We start from the raw sequence: 9,331 nt of genomic DNA, 5'->3' as shown, positions 1-9,331 counted from the left end.
ACTTGCACCATTTGTGGACATGTTTTCTATGTTTTAAAAGACCTCTAATATACTTCTAAATTTCTCACCTAACCTGATCTTACCTTACTAGCAGAATTTTTTTTTTTTTTCTGATGTCTAAACTAATTCTTTCTTGTTAGAATTTAAGCTATCCATAGTGGATGTAAAGATCAGATCATTCCCTTCATCTGTGTAAGTTCAAGGAGGTTTGGTTTGTGTTGGTTTCTTTTTTCCACACTTAAAAACTTTTCTCTCCTACCTTTCTTTTTAGGGTAGAGAATTCTGGTTCTTCAATTTTTTTCCTTACAAGTCATGTTTTTCAGCTGCCTAACTATCCTCATTGCCAGTCTCTGAACTCCCTCCAAGTATCCCTATCTTTACTGAAGCATGATGCTCAAAACTGGACCCACTATTTGAGCTGAGTACTGAGTACAACAGATGAATTACTCCGTACAAGTTCTGGCAGACTGTATGTGTATTCTTCATTCAATCCATACCATTTTCACAACAACTTATGTCTACTCATGTAATATTTGTGACTTATGTATCACTTTGAAAACCCACCGGTTAACCAGCTGTCCTGTGTCCTGTATATGGCTATTCAGCCCAAGTGCAGTGACCATGCACTTACAACTGTTAAGGATTACCTTATTCTCCAAGCCATTTCTCCAATGGGTCAAGATAATTTTCAATCCTAATCCTGTTCTCCAGCATCCTTCCAATCTTTTTTCAACTTTGTAACAACTGCAAATCAAATAAGCATCCTCTCTAGTACATAATCCATATTACTGAAAAAAAACCCCATAGTGATTAAACTAGTGTTTAAACTCTTGTGGAATACACATATGGCAGTAAAACAGCAGTAGCTGCTTGGGGGTTACCTTAGCCAACCAGATTTACAGTTATATCCCATGCAACTTACATTAAGACGCTGGTTGATGTTTCCTAGCTTGTTTATAGAGGAGTCTTGTGGGACAGCACTCCGAAGTTTCTTAAAGTGAAAGTGTAGGACATCTGCTCCTTTTCTTTTATCCACAAATTTTAATCTCTGGTTATGTGATACCAGATAGTTCCAACAAACCCATGCTGATTGCTTCCCTCCACGTAAGGGGGAATTACAAACATTTTTTAGTTTCTCTAGGAACAAAACAAACCTGTAAATCTGTGATAGCCCTCCTCCCTCCACAGCTCCCCCACTCTTTGAAAAACCAGGTTTTCCATTTTTTCTGGTGTGGGGTTTTTTTTTGGTTGTTTCCCCCCCCCCCCCCCACACACACACACACACTCTCTTACTTTTGTTCTTGAGATGCTCAATTATAATTGCTGACAGGGATGAGACTAATTTAGCCGATTCTTCCAGTTTCCAACTATAGCATGTCTCAGGCACAGCTAACCTGGGAACACCTAACACATTAAGTACTCTCTCATTTGTCCTTTCTTTATTCCAGGCTGAGTTTTCCACATGTTCTTAATAACACTAGTGAAGACTGATGTGCTTCAGTTAAGCAGTAGAGCAACACCTTCCTGGAACATGCTCTTACCAGAAATATACTTCCAGAATTATTTCTGTTCCTCCTCAGGTTCTTTCTTGTACATGGTCTTTTCCTCTTCACAATTTTTGGCCTTGGCTTCTTTGATTATTCTTTTTCTTTCTACCTCTTTTGCTATTCTTTTGCACTTGTTCTGAATAATCCAAACTAGTTTTAATTTTCTAAATGGTTCCTTCCGGTGCTTGATATAAATGAGGTGCTTATATTTTAGACATTTATTTTAATACGCTTTTTCTCCTTCTCCTGTGCTGTCTCCATTTGCATTTTTTCCTCCCTTTTTTTTTTTGAGGAACAAACAATTTCTTTAACTTTGACTCATTTCAAAAGAGATTATGTCCACAGTCCCTTAATAGCTGTTGCTCTGATTCTTTTACTCAACCTCTTTTCCATTCCTGAAAGCTGTGACAGAATTACCTGTCATTGCAGGGTAATTCTCACTCAACTTGCCTTTTCTCTCCCTAATATCACAGTTTTCCCCTTAGAGTTGGTATCAAATGGAACAGTTTCCCCTTTTACTGCTTTCCCACCATCTCAGAATTTGGTCATAAGCGCACTGCAAAACCTGTTGGGCAGTTGGTTTTCTCCTTTACTGGTTTCCAATGGATGACTGACTAAAATCTCCCATTGTCACCATTACCCGTACTCTGCCCACAAAAATCCCCACCTGCGTGATCTGTTTGGTGGTCTGTGCAATGCCTGCGTAACGATGGAGCCCATGAGCTTTTCCCCTTTTAGCATTACTCATGGAGCATCAGTATGTCCAACTCCCTCTACAGCTGGGTCACAGCACAAGTCTCTGACCCTGATACGCAACAGCTTCTTCCTCCTCCCTGTGCTCCCACCATGTCTTTGCTATGCTACTTCAGTCGTACTGCTGCTCATGGCTTAAGACTTCAGGTCCTCTTGTTTACTCCCCGCATTTTCTATATTACTATACAAACAACTTTTAAAGCAGTCACCAGGTAGATCCACTAACATCTTCATTACCCCATCTAATTAAGATGATTTCTTGGCAAACATATTGTTGCACACGTTATGCAGAGTCACAAAGGAAGTCTTGGTCCTCACCATACTAGGCACCCAGCAAACACTAAAATGTCAACTTAAGAAAACTTGGCATCTTCAAAAACTTAAAGAAATTTTATACAAGTCCCTCTGGAACTGACTGAGAGATTCCTACCAATTTTACTAGGAACTGGACTTAGTCCCAAATAGCTACAAATGCCCACAAAAGGAAGTCTGCAATCTGCTGAACAACTATAATATTTTACCTCTACATAAACAAAATGTTCCTACCAACTGTTTTATAGTACTATAGTTACTTCAATCTTGGCTGAAATAAACTTTAAGGGATTTTACTTAAGTAGCAACAATAACAACATGCCAATTAGGCACCGTAACCCATCATAATGTAGATCACTACTTTGTTTCAGCTGGTATCAACCTCTGTGCCCCAGCGCATCTGTGTGTACAGGGGAGTCCGCACATCTGTATTACAGTACAGCGTGCTGCTGGGTGTATGAACAGTCCGTCTCAACCTGAGGTACAGTTACATCCTGACCTCACCTCTGATAAAAGCTCCACGTGAAAATATTATACAAACCAGGAATTAAATTGGATAGCTTTGATGTTGTTATCCCAGAATTGACAGGTCTCAGAGAGCCTGGCTGAACATTTAACAGTCTTCCAGACCACGGAAAAGAAAGTGAATTTAGCCTCATCCATGCCCATCTTGAATCATCTTATCAGCCCCTTTCACACAGCCTGAAGCAGGATCAGTCCAGGAAGAGTGTATGTTCCTGAGGTCTTCTGTGTCATCTGTCTGTGCTCTAACTTCACTCTTTCTCTGCTAGAAGCTCATTTCAGTCAGTCTCATTAACTATTATCAGCAGGTGCCTTCATTAAATATTTCTTCTTTATCACTGATCACAGACAATGTATTTAAGAACTGCAGTTTCTCCTGGCTAGTGCTCATCTGCCCAAATTTTTAAAGTATTTATTCTTATCATCTGTGATGAGAAACTTACTCTTCTCATTACAATTCTGCACTTAATTCTGCCTTGGTTTATCTTTTTGACATAATCCAAGATGAGGCTTTGAGCAACCTGGTCTAGTGGAGGGTGTCCCTGCCCCATGGCAGGGGGGTTGGAACTAGATGGTCTTTAAGGTTCTTTCCAACCCAAACCGTTCTGTGATTCTATGACCCATCTTTCATTTGTGTTGTAACTTATACCAGATTATACCAATGTTGTGGTGCTGTGGTTTTAAATACAGAATTTCCTTTCCTTCCTTGTTTATTGCAGTTGCCTGTCTTACGGACTTTATAGTCTAGTAACATATTAATTTCTAAGCCCACACACTAGATGTCTACTGGAAAATCTTGATACATTTTAATTCTGTTCTCGAAATACGGTCTCTGACATTACTACAGGCTGTTAAATTTCATGACATGAACATTGGGGTTTGGCACATGAGAATCTCAATGACATAAACCATCTGAAACTAAATGAGATGCCTGATGTAGACATCCACATCTGAAGAAGTCTTCTGGATTCCAATCACAGTCAGTGGAGAGAAACCGGCACATTTACAAAGTGATTAATCTGACCTGTATCACATGTCCAAATTAAGATGAGATTAATTAGGAATGTGACTAATTGGCTGAGATAAATCCTATCCCTCTTGAGATGAGTCCCATTAGCCGTAACAAGCTGCAAGATTGGTTCCCCCCTTCTCCATTTCGTCCCTATTTCTTGGAAAACAAAGAAATTAATCACCTGATTATGATGACAGGTTGTTCATGCAATAGCACACCTTCATTCATTTCACGTATTCCAGGGAGACAAACTGAGGTCCCCATCTCTTGTCTAAGGCTTGACTGGCACCACAGACATTAACTATTCTGAACTATTCCACTGCTGGTGGCTACAATACCCAGTGTTCGGTATTTTATTTTTGTACCTCTCCAGCTCATTCCACACTCCCGATGGTACTCATTCAGTACATGGGGACTCCGTCATGCCCAAATGCCCTGCCACATGTTGCTATGTGTCACTGCTGAATGCAGTACTCGCATCATCGCTCAAAAAGCAGTCCTAATACCGTTCTTAGGGACCTAATTCACCCCAGGCATAAATATGGCATTAAAACCCAGTGACACAAACACTGTACATATTTCTTAGCATATTTATATATTGCTAAGTTCAATTAAGTGAAACTATTTTTATTCAGTTTTTCCAACCGAGGGTTACATTTCACATATAAGTCCCCAAGCTGGACACAAACAAGCCCAAATACATCAATGCAAAGTATTTGTAGGAAAAATCTGAATTGTCAAAAGGCAGTATGTTATTAAAATACACACGTACAGAAAACTGCACACAACTTTTGATGGATTGCTTTGTGAGCAGGAAGAGCTAAGCTCTTATAATTTCTAAGTCATCACTCCAAGTAAAGTCAATTTTCTGGTTTTCAGCCAGTAAACGTGTTTTATATTCAAAACCAGAAACAGTCACTTCAGAAGTGAATGAATTCTAAAATGGAAATTAACATAAGGTTAGTAACTGTAAGATCACAGAAAAATTTGTCATGCACTAGCTACTCCCTTGATAGGAAATAAAAATCTATCAATAATGAAATGAAGTAGAATTCATATATAATAATAAAACAATGTATTATACTCAAAACACGGCAGAAAAAAACCCCAATCAGTATGTGTGTACCCTTTCCAAAGCACAGAACCTCCGAGTCATAAAGAATATTACAAAGAATTTTACAAGAGAAAAAGAGCTGTGGAAATGTATCTTCATCATATGCAGGGCAAATGCAGACTACAGATTTGCCAGCATGACTGTCAGACTGGAATGTGAAAACAGACCACCTCTAGCTACACGAGCATGCCATACATCCCTACAAACACCCCTAACTACGACAGCTATGCCCATCACCTCATGCAGCAAGAATGTCACCTCCCTGTTTTAGCGGTACAAAAATTGCAAAGGTGACTTAATGGCAGTGTGTGATTTTTTTTTTTTTTTTTCCCATTTTACCAGGAAGTACTTCTCTTCATGTACTAAATACAGATTAGAAATACGGTGCACAGAGACACCGTGCATGGCAGGTGACAGTTCCAAACCAGACCGCAAATACTACTGAACCTCCAAAGTTTCTGACACGGAAACCCATTTTTTAACATCTCACCAGTTCCTACCACCACAGGAGGAACTAGCAAGAGAGCCTTGCACCCCAAAATCCCTATTTCTGAAGTAGTTTTTATTTAAACAAAGGCAACCCTATGTGATAGTAGAAATGAAAAATAACTGGTCACGGTCTCTGCTGCTTGTAGCTATCAAGTACCATATTATTTCTAGACCTGGTTTTGACTGGACCACATGGAAGATGAGATTGAAGAGCTGTAAGTAAATGACAAAGACTGAAGAGCTTTCTCCTCTAACTGAGAGCACAATGAGATGAGATAAAATTTATCTGATTCCACACATGAGAAAATAGGGCAATACCAACTGGCTCTGCTGCCAAGATCCACCATTTGTGCAAAACTGTTTCAAGGAGTTAAGTTTACTTTAAATATAAGCTAATTTGAAACAAATCATGACTGCTGGGGCTATCATTACCCATGACAAGTCAAATAGAAGGCATCTGTGAAAACGTTTACACCTGACAGGGTCACTAAAATGAAGTTTTATTTAGGCTTAATTAGGCAAATTAATACACAGAATGCCTGATACCTTGAAATTCCGTGTTATTACTATTTTAGACATAGAGCATTTACATTACAAATGGAATATCCAGACTGGAATAAAAGTATGTATGCTCAGAAAAAAGGCCTGGCAGTCACAGGGACAGGAATATTCTTGAAACTTCCTCACATACAACAAAGTAAAAATTAAAGAAATTCGCATACAACCTAACAGACTTATGGGGTAACGACTTGTGAGTGGTCCATTACCCATCAAAAACCACTAAATGTTCAGGACACCAGCCTAAGAATCCAAAGCTGGATAAAATCCAGGCAGCTTGTTTTCTCTTCATTATCAGGAAGGTGGCTTTCAGTTTGTTAGGCGGGGAGTGACTGAATACAAACCTTGGGAGCACTGCCAAAACAGTCTGTTCCAAGATCAGCTGCTCGTGAAGCATAGTTACCTACCCTCACTTTCAGTGTATAGACTGAAATTCTCCAAAGACTGCCTATAATCATGAACACATACCAAATACTGGGTTTGTGCTCAGCTAAGCAGCTCAGAGGCAAAACCTTTGGCCAGAGTTGGAAGACCTTGCTCACTCAGTCTGCGCTACACACCTGCAAGAAATCAGACACTTGCACAAACAACTTTCCTACGGTATTTTTTCTTCTCCATCTGCTACCAGTGCCATTTCTAATTAGTCAAACTTCAAGATATTTCCTCCAGCATTTCTAAATAACATGAAGTGCCTAATATAATGTGTAGCATCTTGAATGAGGTCTATGCCAATACTGAGTCACAGAACCTCCCAAGGATTCTCTGTTCAAAAGTCCACATGGGGTTTGTTCGTATTTTACCAATCCTCACACCGAAGCAGGGATTTCATCAATATTGTACTGAACACTCCAAAAGCCCATTTGAAGAAACATGATGTCCCACACAAGACATTTTTTGATAACTTGCTCTCAGTTGAGTTAATCATGCATGGGCACCTTTGCATAAGTTCCTTAATATTATGTGGTATATACCAGTGAAAATTGCAATGTGTTACGACTGCAGTACCTTCCTGTACTCTAAGAGGCCAAAGCACCCTGCATCACAACCAGCACACTCATCGCTGGGTCAAAACCGCACACTCTTCCCTGAAATCATAGATGTTTGAATCACTAAACAGGCTCCTTCACAGAAACAGTACGTTCGAACTTCACTGCAAGTAGCTGAAAATACTTCCCTATTTTTAAATAGGGAACCAGAAAGGGGCGTTAACAGAATTTCCCTAAGGACTTAAATAGTATTTGGGCCTCTTTCTAGTCCTATTTCAGTGTGCAGTGTAGCAAGATGGAGCTAACAAACCAACCAGGCTTTTGGCTGACGGTAGAAGACAGTTTTGCTTGGCTTCTCAGGAAGTACTTGACTTCATCTGTCCTGGCTAGTGAAAACCAGCACGAACACACATTACAGTGTCCAGAACACTGCAGGTAGTCATGAAAGAAAAAAGATGTTACAAAAGTAAGATGCACTTCCACTAGAAGAATTTGCCAGTATATACCATATAAAGCTTTCCCAATACAGCATATGGAGTAGCATAACATACAGGAACATAATGTACTCTGATGTTGACTTGTATAACCTTCTGTTCCATTCTCATATGAGTCCAAGCAGTTCACAATGCTACAGTGTATTATTTGGGACATATCTGAAATATGCATAAATACTTGAGAAAGTCTGAGCAGACACAGAGCTCTTTGCATACATTTCAACTTTGTATTTGCTAATACTACAAGATAAAAACAGAACTGCACCCAGCTCTTCTTCCCATATTTAGTACTTCATAGCCATCAACTACAGATTATTTTCTTCTCAGAGAGTGTATGTTATTTTCCCACTAGAAAATTCAACCCTTATATAGAAAGTGAGCAAATATAAATTCCAACTATTAAGAAAACATATTCTGAACAATGCAACCTAATATTTCTGCCTATTTTTTTATCTGCTTTATATAATCAGATTTAATATTATCTTACATCAAATTATTTTTCAGGATTTTAAATACATTTCAAATACTAAACAGCTTTTAAACCTGATTTGCTACAAACATTTTGAAAACTGAAGCTACAACCGTTCACCTCCAGAGCCTACATCCTGGGATGTAGATACTTGCATATTTAAACTAAAACATACAGTTTAAGGAAAATATATACAATGCAGTAAACCACAACAGCAGCCTGTTTTTACCCAGAACGAGTTATCTGTCCGGTCTGACAGTGTTTGTAATTTATACTGTACATAATGTCAGGTTTCATATAATAGAGCCAAAAATGATAAAACAGTTGCTGTTGATTTTACTGAACTGTGTAAACTAAAACTATTTACATGAGTTCTAATACATCTGAAGATGCATTAAAGTGGTCAATGACATTCTCAGTTACTTCTTGAAAAACTACTGTAGCCAAACTTTTCAAAGTTGATGGCAAAACTATATATATATTGAACACCTTAAAGGGGAAACAGAAATAGAAATTCAAATATATTTATTACCCATTAATCTCTTTTAATCTCTCCTTTTATTTCTCCACTCATGTCTTACCCTCAATCATGCAAAATATCTGAAAAGGAGGCATTAGTTTTGTTGTTAAATGGAATATTTGTATTTGGGGCTAAGAATTATTTTTAATGATGGGTTAAGTAAGATAGATGTGTGCAGAAAGACACCACTGAACTTACAAACCTTGCAGAGTAAAACATAAAACTATTAATACAACAGAAAAAAAAATAGAAAATGGGAGAAAAATAAAAGTAGCGAGAAATGCCAGAAAACAAAGTACTCGAATTTTGAAGTGATGACTCTGAAGGTCAGACATAAGAATCGGTCACACATAGGACAGAAAGAACTGGGCATTATTTGAAAAAAAGAAAAAGAAAATGCTAAAACCATAGAGGTAAGTGCATTGGGTTTGACTGCCAAGATTTTGGTAGTGGGGGGTGCTACATGGGTGGCTTCTGTGAGAAGCTGCCAGAAGCTTCCCGTGTCTGACAGAGCCAATGCCAGCTGGCTCCAAGACAGACCCGCCAACGGCCAAG

The sequence above is a fragment of the Eurypyga helias genome, unplaced genomic scaffold (assembly GCF_000690775.1).
Source record: "Eurypyga helias isolate BGI_N326 unplaced genomic scaffold, ASM69077v1 scaffold13113, whole genome shotgun sequence".
Classification (NCBI taxonomy): domain Eukaryota; kingdom Metazoa; phylum Chordata; class Aves; order Eurypygiformes; family Eurypygidae; genus Eurypyga; species Eurypyga helias.
The sequence above is the reverse complement of the archived record's forward strand: the minus strand, read 5'-3'. Positions refer to the sequence as shown.